At 38.0% G+C, this 14,937-nt stretch overlaps 1 pseudogene; it reads left to right on the top strand.

Moving 5' to 3' along the window:
• Nucleotides 1–1,336: 1,336 nt before the first annotated feature.
• LOC101674234 lies at nt 1,337–8,637 on the top strand (annotated as a pseudogene).
• Nucleotides 8,638–14,937: the final 6,300 nt, after the last annotated feature.

Here is a 14,937-nt window from a genome sequence, read left to right as displayed (position 1 = left end):
CCACCCAGGTGCTCCTATACTCCATGCTCTTAATCAATGTCAGAGACAAAGTCAGTTACTAGTTAAAGTCACTAGTTAAAGTGGTACAGATAGATTTTATTGAGTAATACTATTACAATAGGGAAAAGCTCAACATGAACTAAATTCAACTTCAATTTGTGCAAAAGTGACAGAACAGAAAAACGTGACAATATACTGTATTCTTGAATTTATACAAAATTTTAAAACAGACAAAATTAATAGATGTTGGAAGTCAAGATAATGATTGCATTTGGAGAGCAGGTGGGGGTAAAAGAGGGAATTCTGGGGTCCTAGTAACAATTTATTTCTAAATCTGGGTGTTTTTATGTTTATTGAGTATAAAATTCATTAAATTATATAGACATGATTTGTGCATTTTTTGTACATATACATGTGTAAACACATGTATATATATAAATATATATGTATAGTTTATAAAATATTCTGATATTATTTTTATATTTGGTATCTGGTATTGTTGAAAATCTAATAGCCCAATAATTTTTTTCCCTTAGTAGATGACTGTAGCAGACACTTTTGGTTGCCTGTGCATTAGCCAATCCCCTTTTACTTCTCACTTGCCATCAAAGTCCATTGTTAATACTAGAGCATGAAAATGTCAGATATTCATTTCCGTAGCCTCCATTAGAGCAACAGTATAGTCGTGTAGCCTTGTTCTAGCTCAAGAGATATAAGGAAATTTTTGTTCAATTGTTCTAAGAAAGATTTTCCAGGGACCCAGGGTGGATCAGTTGGTTGGGCATCTGCCTTCAGCTCAGGTCATGATCCTAATGTCTTGGGATCGAGCCCCATGTCAGCATCCCTGTGGACCCCTCTCACTCTGCCTGCTGGTCCTGCTGCTTGTGCCATCTCTCTCTCATTCTTTCTCTCTCTCTCTCTCCCCATATCTCTCTGTTAAAATAAATAAATAAATGAATAATAAAATAAACTTTAAAAACAAGTAAGAAAGATTTTCTTTGGGGGTGCTCATATGGCTCACTCGGCTGAGTGTCTGACTCTCCATTTCGGCTCAAGTCATGATCTTAGGGTCATGAGACTGAGCCCCAAGTTGGGTTCCGTGCTCAATGCAGAGTCAGCATACAGTTCTCTCCCTTTCCATCCGCCCCCTCCTCACTGCCCTGCTTGCACACACACAATCTCTCTCCAAAAAAAAAAAAAAAAAAAAAAAAAAAGATTTTCCTCACTAATAAATGGAGAGAGAGGTATTGAGAGTGGGTGAGTAAGAGATGCTATCTGGTTCCTTCTGTCACATAGATGTCACTGGAGCTGGCACCACTATGGATGCTCACAAAATCTGATGTACCAGGTGAGGCTGGCCAATCAGTCTTGTCGATAGCATGAAATGGTAGAATTAATGAAGAAAGTAGGAGGGATGAATGTTGAGATGATATTGAAAGAAACAAGTCTATCTGTCGCATACAGAAGTGTGATTGGAGGCTGGGGAGTCAAGATGGCAGAGACGTAGCAGGCTGAGACTACATCAGGTAGCAGGAGATCAGCTAGATGGCTTATCTAAAGATTGCAAACACCTACAAATCCAACGGGAGATTGAAGAGAAGAAGAACAGCAATTCTAGAAACAGAAAATCAATCACTTTCTGAAAGGTAGGACTGGCGGAGAAGTGAATCCAAAGCGACGGAAAGATAGACCGCGGGAGGAGGGGTCAGCTCCCAGCAAGCAGCGGAGCAACGGAGCACAAAATCAGGACTTTAAAAAGTCTGTTCTGCTGAGGGACATCGCCCCAGAGGCTAAACCAGGGTGAAGCCCACATGGGGTTAGCGTGGCCTCAGGTCCTGCAGGGTCACAGAAGGATCAGGGGTGTCTGAGTGTCACAGAGCTTGCAGGTATTAGAACGGGGAAGCTGGCTACAGAGACAGAGCCAAGGAGTGAGCTCCCAGCTCGGGGTTACCTTGAACCCATCACAGGCTTGGTGAGCTCAGAGCGTGGCCCGAGGCCAGGGAGACGGGAATAATTGGGCGCTATTCTCTGAGGGCACACTGAGGAGTGGGGCCCTGAGCTCTTGGATCCTCCAGGCCAGAGACTGGGAGGCCGCCATTTTCATTCCCTTCCTCCGGAACTCTACGGAAAGCGCTCAGGGAACAAAAGCTCCCAAAAGCGAACCCGAGCGGATTACTCAGCCCGGCCCCCGGTAATGGCAGGGCAATTCCATCTGGGGCAAAGACACTTGAGAATCAGTACAACAGTCCTCTCCCCCAGAAGATCAACAAGAAATCCAGCCCAGACCAAGTTCACCTACCAAGTAGTGTAGGTTCAATACCAAGGAGAGCATCAGAATTCCAGAGGAGGAGAAAGCAAAGCACGGAGCTCATGGCTTTCTCCCCATGATTCTTTAGTCTTGCAGTTAATTTAATTTTTTTTCTCTTTCAATTTTTTTTTCCTCTTCTGCTAAATGTTTTTTTAACTTTTACACTTTTCTTTTTTAACGTTTTTTAACTAGTTTATCTAATATATATTTTTTTCTTTTTTATATTTTTTCTTTATTTGTTTTCTTTTTTAGTTTTTTTTTTTTTTCTGAACCTCTTTATCCCCTTTCTCCCCCCCATGATTTGGGATCCCTTCTGATTTGGTTAAAGCGTATTTTCCTGGGGTCTTTGCAACCCTTTTCGCATTTTACTTTCTCCTTCATATACTCTTATCTGGACAAAATGACAAGGCAGAAAAATTCACCACAAAAAAAAAGAACAAGAGGCAGTATCAAAGGCTAGGGACCTAATCAATACAGACATTGGTAATATGTCAGATCTAGAGTTCAGAATAACAATTCTCAAGGTTCTAGCCGGGATTGAAAAAGGCATGGAAGATATTAGAAAAACCGTCTCCAGAGATATACAAGCCCTTTCTGGAGAAATAAAAGAACTAAACTCTAACCAAGTTGAAACTAAAAAAGCTATTAATGAGGTGCAATAAAAAATGGAGGCTCTCACTGCTAGGATAAATGAGGCAGAAGAAAGAGTAAGCGATATAGAAGACCAAATGACAGAGAATAAAGAAGCTGAGCAAAAGAGAGACAAACAACTACTGGACCACGAGGGGAGAATTTGAGAGATAAGTGACACCATAAGACAAAACAACATTAGAATAATTGGGATTCCAGAAGAAGAAGAAGAAAGAGAGAGGGGAGCAGAAGGTATATTGGAGAGGATTATTGTAGAGAATTTCCCTAAGATGGCAAAGGGAACAAGGATTAAAATCCAGGAGGTGCAGAGAACCTCCCTCAAAATCAACAAGAATAGGTCCACACCCCATCACCTAATAGTAAAATTTACAAGTCTTAGTGACAAAGAGAAAATCCTGAAAGAAGCTCAGGAAAAGAAGTCTGTAACATACAATGGTAAAAATATTAGATTGGCAGCTGACTTATCCACAGAGACCTGGCAGGCCAGAAAGAGTTGGCATGATATTTTCAGAGCACTAAATGAGAAAAACATGCAGCCAAGAATACTATATCCAGCTAGGCTATCATTGAAAATAGGAGAGATAAAAAGCTTCCAGGACCAACAAAAACTGAAAGAATTTGCAAACACCAAACCAGCTCTACAGGAAATATTGAAAGGGGTCCTTTAAGCAAAGAGAGAGCCTAAAAGTAGTAGATCAGAAAGGAACAGAGACAATATACAGTAACAGTCACCTTACAGACAATGCAATGGCACTAAATTCATATCTCTCAATAGTTACCCTGAATGTTAATGGGCTAAATGCCCCAGTCAAAAGACACAGGGTATCAGAATGGATAAAAAAACAAAACCCATCTATATGTTGCCAACAAGAAACTCATTTTAGAACCGAAGACACCTCCAGATTTAAAGTGAGAGGGTGGAAAACAATTTACCATGCTAATGGACATCAGAAGAAAGCAGGAGTGGCAATCCTTATATCAGATCAATTAGATTTTAAGCCAAAGACTATAATAAGAGATGAGGAAGGACACTATATCATACTCAAAGGATCTGTCCAATAAGAAGATCTAACAATTTTAAATATCTATGTCCCTAACGTGGGAGCAGCCAACTATATAAACCAATTAATAACAAAATCAAAGAAACACATCCACAATAATACAAAAATAGTAGGGGACTTTAACACTCCCCTCACCAAAATGGACAGATCATCCAGGCAAAAGATCAACAAGGAAATAAAGGCCTTAAAAGACATACTGGACCAGATGGACATCACAAATATATTCAGAAAATTTCATGCCAAAGCAACAGAATACACATTCTTCTCTAGTGCACATGGAACATTCTCCAGAATAGATCACATCCTCGGTCCTAAATCAGGTCTCAACTGGTATCAAAAGATTGGGATCAATCCCTGCATATTTTCAGACCACAATGCTCTAAAGATAGAACTCAATCAGAGGAGGAAATTTGGAAAAAACCCAAATACATGGAGACTAAACAGCATCCTTTTAGTCTCAACCAGGGTCAACCAGGAAATTAAAGAAGAATTGAAAAAATTCATGGAAACAAATGATAATATAAACACAACGGTTCAAAATCTGTGGGACACAATAAAGGCAGTCTTGAGAGGAAAATATATAGCGGTACAAGCCTTTCTCAAGAAACAAGAAAGGTCTCAAGTACACAACCTAACCCTACACCTAAGGAGCTGGAGAAAGAACAAGAAAGAAACCCTAAACCCAGGAGAAGAATAGAAATCATAAAGATCAGAGCAGAAATCAATGAAATAGAAACCAAAAAAAAAAAAATATATAGAACAAATCAATGAAACTAGGAGCTGGTTCTTTGAAAGAATTAATAAAATTGATAAACCCCTGGCCAGACTTATCAAAAAGAAAAGAGAAAGGACCCAAATAAATAAAATCATGAGTGAAAGAGGAGAGATCACAACTAACACCAAAGAAATACAGACAATTTTGAGAACATACTATGAACAACTCTACGCCAACAAATTTGACAATGTGGAAGAAATAGATGCATTCCTAGAGACATATAAACTACCACAACTGAACCAGGAAGAAATAAAAAAATCTGAACAGACCCATAACCAGTAAGGAGATTGAAACGGTCATCAAAAATCTCCAAACAAACAAAAGCCCAGGACCAGACAGCTTCCCAGGGGAATTCTACCAAACATTTAAACAAGAATTAATTCCTATTCTCCTGAAAGTGTTCGAAAAAATAGAAATGGAAGGAAAACTTCCAAACTCATTTTATGAGGCCAGCATCACCTTGATCCCAAAGCCAGACAAGGATCCCATCAAAAAAGAGAACTACAGACCAATATCCTTGATGAACACAGATGCGAAAATTCTCATCAAAATACTAGCCAATAGGATTCAACAGTACATTAAAAGGATTATTCACCACGACCAAGTGGGATTTATTCCAGGGCTGCAAGGTTGGTTCAACATCCGCAAATCAATCAATGTGATAGAACACATCAATAAAAGAAAGAACAAGAACCATATGATACTCTCAATAGATGCTGAAAAAGCATTTGACAAAGTACAGCATCCCTTCCTGATCAAAACTCTTCAAAGTGTAGGGATAGAGGGCACATACCTCAATATTATCAAAGCCATCTATGAAAAACCCACCACAAATATCATTCTCAATAGAGAAAAACTGAAAGCTTTTCTGCTAAGGTCAGGAACACGGCAGGGATGTCCATTATCACCACTGCTATTCAACATAGTACTAGAAGTCCTAGCCTCAGCAATCAGACAACAAAAGGAAATTAAAGGCATCCAAATCAGAAAAGAAATCAAACTATCACTCTTCTCAGATGATATGATACTATATGTGGAAAACCCAAAAGACTCCACTCCAAAACTGATAGAACTTGTACAGGAATTCAGTAAAGTGTCAGGATATAAAATCAATGCACAGAAATCAGTTGCATTTCTCTACACCAACAGCAAGACAGAAGAAAGAGAAATTAAGGAGTCAATCCCATTTACAATTGCACCCAAAACCATAAGATACCTAGGAATAAACCTAACCAAAGAGGATAAGAATCTATACTCAGAAAATTATAAAGTACTCATGAAGGAACTTGAGGAAGACACAAAGAAATGGAAAAATGTTCCATGCTCCTGGATTGGAAGAATAAATATTGTGAAAATGTCTATGCTACCTAAAGCAATCTACACACTTAATGCAATTCCTATCAAAATATCATCCATTTTTTTCCAAAGAAATGGGACAAATAATCCTAAAATTTATATGGAACCAGAAAAGACCTCGAATAGCCAAAGGAATATTGAAAAAGCAAGCCAGAGTTGGCGGCATCACAATTCCGGACTTCAAGCTCTATTACAAAGCTGTCATCATCAAGACAGCATGGTACTGGCACAAAAACAGACACATAGATCAATGGAACAGAATAGAGAGCCCAGAAATAGACCCTCAACTCTATGGCCAACTAATCTTCGACAAAGCAGGAAAAAATGTCCAATGGAAAAAAGACAGCCTCTTCAATAAATGGTGTTGGGAAAATTGGACAGCCACATGCCAAAAAATGAAATTGGACCATTTCCTTACACCACACACGAAAATAGACTCAAAATGGATGAAGGACCTCAGTGTGAGAAAGGAATCCATCAAAATCCTTAAGGAGAACACAGGCAGCAACCTCTTCGACCTCAGCCGCAGCAACATCTTCCTAGGAACATCGCCAAAGGCAAGGGAAGCAAAGGCAAAAATGAACTATTGGGATTTCATCAAGATCAAAAACTTTTGCACAGCAAAGAAAGAGTTAACAAAACCAAAAGACAACTGACAGAATGGGAGAAGATATTTGCAAATGACATATCAGATAAAGGGCTAGTGTCCAAAATCTATAAAGAACTTAGCAAACTCAACACCCAAAGAACAAATAATCCAATCAAGAAATGGACAGAGGACATGAACAGACATTTCTGCAAAGAAGACATCCAGATGGCTAACAGACACATGAAAAGTGCTCCCTATCACTCGGTATCAGGGAAATACAAATCAAAACCACAATGAGATATCACCTCACACCAGTTAGAATGGCTAAAATTAACAAGTCAGGAAATGACAGATGCTGGCGAGGATGCGGAGAAAGGGGAACACTCCTACTGTTGGTGGGAATGCAAGCTGGTGCAGCCACTCTGGAAAACAGCCTGGAGGTTCCTCAAAATGTTGACAATAGAACTGCCCTATGACCCAGCAATTGCACTACTGGGTATTTACCCTAAAGATACAAACATAGTGATTCGAAGGGGCACGTGCACCCAAATGTTTATAGCAGCAATGTCCACAATAGCCAAACTATGGAAAGAACCTAGATGTCCATCAACAGATGAATGGATAAAGAAGAAGTGGTATAGGGGTGCCTGGGTGGCTCAGTCGTTAAGTGTCTGCCTTCAGCTCAGGTCATGATCCCAGAGTCTTGGGATCCAGCCCCACATCAGGCTCCCTGCCCGGTGGGAAGCCTGCTTCTCCCTCTTAGCTCCCCCTGCTTGTGTTCCCTCTCTGTCTCTCTCTCTGTTAAATAAATAAATAAAATCTTAAAAAAAAAAAAAAAGAAGAAGAAGTGGTATATATACACAATGGAATTCTATGCAGCCATCAAAAGAAATGAAATCTTGCCATTTGTGACGACATGGATGGAACTACAGGGTATCGTGCTTAGTGAAATAAGTCAATTGGAGAAAGACAACTATCATATGATCTCCCTGATAAGAGGAAGTAGAGATGCAACATGGGGGGTTAAGAGGGTAGGAGAAGAATAAATGAAACAAGATGGGATTAGGAGGGAGACAAACCATAAATGACTCTTAATCTCACAAAACTAGCTGAGGGTTGCTTGGGGGAGGAAGGTTGGGAGAGGGGGGTGGTGTTATGGACATTGGGGACAGTATGTGCTATGGTGAATGCTGTGAAGTGTGTAAACCTGGCAATTCACAGACCTGTACCCCTGGGGATAAAAATATATTATATGTTTATAAAAAATAAAAAATTAAAAAAAAAGAAGTGTGATTGGAGCTGACTAGAAGATCCTCCTGGAGAATAATCAGCAGCATTGAACAGGTAGAAGAAAACAAGGAAGGAGTAGGCAAACTGAAAATAATTCAGGAACATTGGCAGATGGTTTGAGATTGAGCTAGGGTTCATATTTATGAGAGTTTGGAAACACTGAACAAACACTTCATTCCAGTGCCTAACACTGGTGAGTCCAATGTTTTCTATTATAAAACAAAAAGGGACTATCACAGGTATCTGGCTGAATTTCCTACTGGAAGGAGGCTGTGGAGAATAGCCTAGTGGCTTGAAAACTGCTAAAGATATTGCAATGATAGAACTTGGACCAAAACCTCTCATTCACTCAACTCTTGCTCTCAATTTTTCTGTATTCTACTATGAAATTCTTAATTCCCCTGACCATGACTTTTGATTGGCCAAAGCTGTCTGTGATGATGTAGTTACAGAAATGGATGTGCTGAGTGAAGTAAGTTCTAGGGACTCTACACTTATGATGCAGTTGTTACACGATAATCTGACACTGTGGACTTCAGACATGCAGGGTGATTGGAAAGAGCAGAATAAAGAATTTATGCATGATATAGAAGATGAAAATCAGTGAGACCTAAAAGCCAACAAGAGAAACCATCTCTGACCCCTCCCATTCCTTCCCATCCCCACCCCACTCTTTGGAAATTCCCCATTGTCAGTGAGGAACACCAAATTTGACTTTTACATTTCGTCTCAGAATTTAGGTTTCTGCCCCACTGGTTTTATATATATGTATATACATACATATATATATATATATGTATGTATATATATATATATATATTCAGCATAACAGTATTCATTATTTTAGCACCACACTCAGTGCTCCATGCAATCCCCACTGGTTTTTAAAGAAAAACTTTTTCAAAAGTTCTTAAAGACAAGAATGTATTTCTGTGGATTTTACTGGTTCCAGCTTTTTGGTTCTTTAAGACACTATTGAAGGACTGCACAGAAGCTTTTTCAGCATTACTATATTATCTCCTGCCAGATGGGGCAAGATCACCATTAGAAATGGAGATTACATTTAAAAGCCATTTGACTTCTAGGTGATGCAAGCATCTAAGAGAGGTTAATCACACTATGGAGGCATAACTGTTACCATTTTTCCTTTCTTTAATTGGTTAAATCAAATTTCATGCCAATGTTTAAAATTAATTGTGTGTTAGCTTGAGGTGCCTAAGGTTGTTTGGGGAGTTTGTTGTTATAGTTTTGCTGTAAAAAGTGCTTCAGACTCTCCTGAAATGTTGCTGAAAAGCATGATGTGGTAACAGGTCAACAATTGTTGAATCTCATTCTTGCCTAACTTTATACTCTTTCTCTAAAGCAAGTTAGCATTGTAGGTGGTGTGGAAATGTCTGTGTGGGTGTTCAATTCTTTGTTTTTTGTTTTTCCCTTTCTGCCATGTGCCCTCCCCTACTTCATTACCTCAACTTTTTTTGTTGTTGTTGTTCAGTGTGTAACTTGAAGCTCGTTTGTACTATCAGATATGTGCCTGGAGCCACAGATACAGAATCTGTATTGTTCTTACATCAATACAGCATAGAATTAACATCAAACCTCAATAAAACAAACATAAATTAAAAATGTGAAATATTATTGTATTTCCATATTTTGTACTTTGAAACTAAAGCCTCTAGTCAAATAAACAACTAGATAGATGATGGATAGATAGGTAGATAAACACATACACAGATAATGAGGAGAAAGTATCTACCCTTTATTTCTACTTTTGGGTGTAGCTATGTAAGGACTTAATGAGACATGACACAATAGTCATCTTGATCATGGAAGAAAAAAATGAAGGCAAAAGTCTTCTACTCATGATAGTGATGTGAAAAGATATAAAGGGCCCAGATCCTGGTGGACATTGTTGAGCCCTGGTACCAATTCTGGAACAACCTCTTTTGGATTGCTTTTAATGTGAGGAAAATAACAACAAAACAAAAATGGAAACACCATTTTGAATTATTTATTCATTTTATTTTTTTAACTTAAATTTAAATTTTTTAAATTATGTTCAGTTAGCCTCTATATAGTACATCAGTAGTTTTTGATGTAGTGTTCAATGATTCATTAGTTGCATATAATATCTAGCAGTTATCACAACAGGTGCCCTCCTTAACATCTATCACCCAGCTACCCCATACCCCCCACCCCTTCCCCTCTGAAACCCTCAGTTTGTTTCTTGGGGTCTATAGAGTCTCATGGTTCATCTCCCTCTCTGATTTCTACCCCTTCAGATTTCCCTCCCTTCCCTTTGGTCCTCCATGCCATTGCTTATGTTCCACATAAGAGCGAAACCATATGATACTTGTCTTTATTTGCTTGACTCACTTCACTTAGCATAATCCTCTCCAGTTCCATCCACATCAGCGCAAATGGTGGGTATTCATCCTTTCCAATGGCTGAATAATATTCCATTATGTATATGGATCACATCTTCTTTATCCATTTGCCTGTTGAAGGACATCTTAGTTCCTTCCACTGTTTGGCTATTGTTGACATTGCTGCTATGAACATTGGGGTACATATGCCCTTTCTTTTCACTAAATCTGTATCTTTGGGATAAATACCTAGTAGTGTCATTGCTGGGTCATAGGATAGCTCTATTTTTAATATCTTGAGGAAACTCCATACTGTTTTCCAGAGTAGTGGTACCAGCTTGCATTCCCACCAACAGTGTGAAAGTGTTCCCCTTTCTCCACATCTTCGCCAACATTTGTTGTTTCCTATTTTGTTAATTTTTGCCATTCTAACTGGTATAAGGTGGTATCTCATTGTAGATTTGATTTGTATTTCCCTGATGGCTAGTGATGTTGAGTATTTTTCCATGGAAACACCTATTTTTAAACAACTTTAAACCATTCATTCTTTGACTTATAGCCATAGTGGTCTTCTTATATCTAAATATCTATAACAGTCCTTCTTTAACCAAAGTTAAATCATGATGGATACCTCTCTATTGTTTTGTCATTATAAACTTTTCTTGGAAGAGTGAAGCCTTTTGATTTGCAAACTCAGGACTTCTGTCATTTCTGGAAGATTTTCTTCTTTTACACTTGTCAATGTTTTGTCCTTGTTGCTAAATTCTTTTTTTTTTTCCTTCTTCTTATGAAGCATTTCAGTTATCCAGATTTTGAATCCCAATTTTAATAAGTACTTACCCTATTTTATTCATAATGGGCTTTATTCCTTATCCTTTTTGGCATTATCTGTTATTCACTCACTCTTGTCTTCCATTCCAGTTTTCACCAATAAAAAAACCCACCAATTTTTTACTTTAATTGCATTTTAACATTAGGTGAAATATCCTCAATTTGTTTCCTGGCTGACATAATGCTCTCAGCTGCCCACTCAATTTGAGAAATAGCAGTGAGATTTTGTTTTTTTAATTCTTTCTCATCTTTGTATCCCACCAAATCACATTGCTCTCTCTATAGTTGATTCTTAGTGTATACATTTTTTTTTAATTTCAATTTTGTTAATGAACATAGTGCAGTATTGGTTTCTGCAATAGAATCTAGTCAATCATCACTTATGTACAATGCCCAGTACTCATCAAATTTTAGTACCCATTACTGTCTAGCCCATCCCCCACCTACTTCCCTCTATCAAACCTCAGTTCTCTACTGTTAAGAGATACTTATGGGGACACCTGGGTGGTTCCGTTGTTAAGCGTCTGCCTTCGGCTCAGGCTCAGGTCATGATCCCAGCATCCTAGGATTGATCCCCACACTGGGCTCCCTGATCGGTGGGAAGCCTGCTTCTCCCTCTCCCACTCCCAATTGTATTCTCTCTTACTCTCCCTCTGTGTGTGTGTATGTGTGTGTGTCTGTGTGTGTTTGTATGTGTGAAATAAATAAAATCTTAAAAAAGAGAAAAAGAAGAAGAAGAAGTGGAGTCATTTATGGCTGGGTGCCTAGGTGGCTCAGTCAGTTAAGTGGCTGCCTATGGTTGAGGTCATAATCCCAGGACCCTGGGACTGAGTCCCACATCAGGTTCCCTGTTTGTTTGGCAGGGAGCCTGCTTCTCTCTCTCCTCCACCCTCATGCTCTTTCTCACTATCCCTGTCTGTTTCTCTTAAATAATAGCAAATAAAAATATTTTTTTTAAGTATCACTTATAGCTTGTTTCCTTCTCTCCATTTTTTTCTTTCCCCACTTCCCTTTTCCCTCCTCTTTTTTCTTTCTTAAATTCCCTTAGTGTGTACTTCTAATGTCATCCAAAATACTTTATATCTACATGGTATTCTTCCAAATAGTGTTATATGATTGGGAGACTGCATAATTTAAATACTTTAATTTTGTTTACCCTTTTTATGTTCTCCTTGGAAAGGAGTGATATTATAAACCTGAATTTATACCACTTTCATTCTTTTTTTTTTTTAAGATTTATTTATCTGAGAGAAAGAGAGAGCACGTACACAGGAGGAGAGGCAGAGGAAGAAGAAGGGGAAGAGGACAGAGCCTGATATGGGGCAGGATCCCAGAACCCCAAGATGATGACTGAGCCCAAATTAAGTGTCAGACTCTTAACTGACTTGACTTAACTGACTCAGCCCTCCAGGAGCCTCTATACCACTTTCATTCTTAAAACATATACTGGTCCTTGCTGGTTATTTTGTCTTTTTGTCATAATTTGTCATAATTTGTCTTTTTTTTTTAAGTTTTTATGTATTTGACGGAGAGAGAGAGATCGTAAGTAGGCAGAGAGGCAGGCAGAGAGAGAGCCCGATGGCTCTGAGATCATGACCTGGGCCAAAGGCCAAAGGCCGAGGCTTGACTCACTGAGCCATCCAGGCACCCTATAACTTGTCTTTTGTCCATAAAGAAAGGAAAGTTTTCTTGGCTTCCACCTTAGTACAGCTATTCCAATCTTTGAACATTGCTTTCAGGTACCATCTTAACCTTAGCTTTATACTAAGAAGTTCTAAGAAAGAAAAATAATGTAAAATAAATAAAGGAATATGAATTGTTTAGTCGTGTGATATCTTTTTATTGTGAAACTTCCACAATTTTTAATATGGCTTTGAAATTGGTATTTTTACAATTTCATATGAGAATAGAAGCCTATATTCTTGTCCGTTTGTATGCTTCTGTCTTCATTCACATCACTTAGTGATTTATGGGGTGATGTTTAGTAAACCAATATAATTGAAACTCATAAATGAAACAAATATGTTGTTTATTTCACACAGTGACCTTATGAAACCATACACATATTCTAACTTTATTGACATTGCTGCAGATCTGGGTGCATTGCAATTTTGGTAGCTGCCATCAGAACCAGTTGATGTATCACACAAGAAAATAACTTTCATTATCTTATAATTACACTTCAATTTAGATTCTAAGCAGTAATCTGAAATTTGTCTTCTAACCTCTTTTTCTAGACTTGGCTTTTGAAGGCAATTTACACCTTCATATTTTGTATTCCTCCTTATGCTAGTTTATTTTCTTCTGCCATCTAGGGCAGTGTTTTTAAGATAAGTGCTCTAATCACAAGCACAAACAATGCCACGTACCATGCTGTGGAAATTAATGTAAATCACAAAAATAAATTTTTAATGTTAAAAAATTTTATTTCTGCATTAATGGTGTGTTACATAGTATAATAAGTATATTCCTTGAATAGTTAGAGAGCAGTGTTTTTTTGTTTTATTTTGTTTTGAGTTCCAGCTGATAAATACCAAAGAAAGTTTGTACCAAGGGAGAAGTTTTCACATTTGTGTCATAAGTTGCAGATTTTTATGTTCCATTTGAAGTATACTTGGATGTAAACCAACATCCCAAATACTGAATTTTTCACTGTGCTTAAGGAGGTCTCCCTTTTTTCTTTATTTCCTTCCTTCTCAGTTTCTTTAATGTATCAGTAAATTCATTGTAGATATTTCTTGGAAAAAACAGATGGTTGGGCCATCATAAATTAACATTCTGATTTGAAAATGAGAAGAAAATAAAAACAATTTGCATTTCTGGATTGTAGAGCAGACTAGACACAGTAGAAAATTTGTATATATATTTTGACTATGATTAGGAAAATCAATCATATGAAAATCAATCAAAATCAATAACTGGCTCTTAACTTGACCGTTAAAGTGACAGCAGTGACCCAGGTAGGCTAAATTTCAAAGCTAGTGGGGAAAGGATAGGTGAACAGGTAGAATGCAAATGATTTGCTGACATCACTACAAAACGAATTCCTGAGAGTGATAGTCAATAGCTTAAATTGGAATAGTCACAACGTGGTTGTGGTTAACACAATCAAACTTGGTTAACTTGGCTGGCAACAGAGTCCTAAAAGAATCTAATCTAGTGTGTAAAGCCACAGAAACAGGAGACTTCAGAAAGTGCCAATAGGCAATTTCAGATTGATTGAAGCAATATATGTTTATAGGTCTTATATCAAATTTTAAGCAAGACTCCTAGCAGGTGCAAGAAATACAGACAAAGGTAATTGGCGATACATGGAAAGTTTTCCAAGGCCCCAAACATACTCTACTCTCCAATATTCAGGATCCAGACAAGGCTTCAGTTCCAGTGAAAAATCACACTCAGAAACCAAGACCAAGCTGGATAGGACAAATTGGGTAATTCAAAATCTCATTCAGTGATTGAAATGCGTCTCCTTGTGTACACTTTGGCTTGGTCAGGTATAGCTTCAGATCTGGCAGTAGGAAGATGTAAGTGCCTACAGATGAGCAATACTAAAGGAGGATTACAAAACATGTTAGTTGTTAGAGATTAAAGATCCCCTTTTTTTTCAATTTGTATATCTTATGGATTTTATCACAGTGCCCAGCCATCGGTAAATGGGCTTCACGCCATAGAGAATATCTGGCTTCACACAAAGAATAATATGATAAGGT

The sequence above is a fragment of the Mustela putorius genome, unplaced genomic scaffold (genome assembly GCF_011764305.1).
Source record: "Mustela putorius furo isolate JIRA1106 unplaced genomic scaffold, ASM1176430v1.1 tig00003901_pilon_pilon_pilon, whole genome shotgun sequence".
Lineage (NCBI taxonomy): Eukaryota > Metazoa > Chordata > Mammalia > Carnivora > Mustelidae > Mustela > Mustela putorius.
This window is presented reverse-complemented; position numbering and strand designations above follow the sequence as displayed.